The sequence below is a fragment of the Heterocephalus glaber genome, unplaced genomic scaffold (genome assembly GCF_053883595.1).
Source record: "Heterocephalus glaber isolate CG9 unplaced genomic scaffold, H.glaber_assembly_v1.0 deba00001461, whole genome shotgun sequence".
NCBI classification, from domain to species: domain Eukaryota; kingdom Metazoa; phylum Chordata; class Mammalia; order Rodentia; family Bathyergidae; genus Heterocephalus; species Heterocephalus glaber.
Window position 1 is genome coordinate 29,110,687 of NW_028258308.1, and position 1,711 is coordinate 29,112,397.

A 1,711-nucleotide genomic window follows, 5' to 3' on the forward strand; every position below is an offset into this window, starting at 1 on the left:
TAAATAACTTTGTCTACGAATTGAGTAAAGAAAAGTGGAGAAATTTGAGGTTGGAATTCAGATTAATTTTCCATTTTTTGTATCTCAGAAGCAACATTGGAAATCTACATTCAGGAAGTAAAGAAACAACCACTATTTTCTCTCTCAGAGTTAGAACAAAGATGAATTGACTTCATGCAACATAAATGATCTCATATAGGATAAACTTCGTCATATATAGATACATAACCAAATTGGTACATAACTTGTGTGTATGCAGAATAATGCACTGAAATGTTTGTAATCACTTTATATTCCCACAGTACATCAAGTAGCTAAAGTAGTTTTACTTTTCTGGCCTCAAGGGAAGTACTTTGCATAAAGCAGAAACAGCCTGAAATGCAGTGCTTTTCCTGTCTCTAGTTAAAATCCAAGCCATCAAAGTGTTTATTCAAAGTTCTAGAAAGATCAGAAGAGATGTTACCTCTTGAAAAGAGGTCTCTGAGAAAAGAAAAAAATGGAAACAAAGTCTATGTAAATAGGGAAGGGTGGAGGGGATGACAGGTGCACAGGTAATGGGAAAAAAATAAGAACCAAGATGCATCATGTACAGGTACAAGCACCCAATGATAAATATAAACGTATTGTATACCTAAAATGTAACAATAAAAGAAGTTAAGCAAAAACAAGCAAACAAACAACGAGGTCTCTGAGTCTTAAGAGAAAGTAGGACATCATATAGACTGTATGGCAGGTATTCCTTGAATAGTGAGCAGGATCTTAGGGGCTGGCTTTCTGGTGCAACTAGGGAAGTGGGGACCCCGAGACATAGTATCCCAGACTCCCTCAAGCCCAAACAATAGTGTAGAAGGGCCGGGGATTTAGCTCAGTTGTGCCACTGCCTGCCTAGAAAGCACAAGGTCCCAAGTTCGATTTTGGTACCAAAAAAAACAACAACAAAAAAGAATGGTGTAGAAGCAGCAGAGTCAACAGGCCTGCAAGAGACCTCATATGTTGGGATGACCGATAACAACTCATAACTAAAGAAAATACTTTAGTTCCACCCCTCACTGGTGTTGGGGTTGAATCCAGGGCCTCACATATGCCAGGAGCCAAGTGGTCTACCACTGAACTACACATCCTTGTCTCTAAAGACTTTTGATTAAAAAAAGAAAAACCTAGGGCTTTTGTACAATTTTGTTGTGGGTGAGGATAACTGTTAAAAATAATAGTGGTTGATGTATATATTCAAAGTCAGAATTGCTCATATTTTTTAAAAAATGAAGAAATGCAACATTGCTTGTACACTTATATTTGCAAATAGAGACTCAGACCCTCTGTAGTTATGTTCAGGAACTTAAGAAAAACAAGTAAGCATCAATGGAAATAGGGAGTTGGTGATTAATTCAAGAGATTGCACTAAAGTGAAAATCAATGGACTTCCTAATTGAGATACATAAGAAGTAAAAGGAAATAAGGATTCAAAGATGAGTCTGAGATTTCAAACCTAATAGAAAATTATTAACCATTTTCTATTATTAATCATAATAGAAAAAGAAAATGGTACTTGTTTGGAAAAGAAGATGAAGATGAAGATAATATGCTGGTAGTGGTTTACTGCAATAAAATGTGGTTAAAGTATATTGGAGTTGATATGATACATGCTGAAACTTGGCATCCTCCATTGGGGGAACACGTCAGAAAGAATGCTACTTGGGAGATGCTTTTCTTT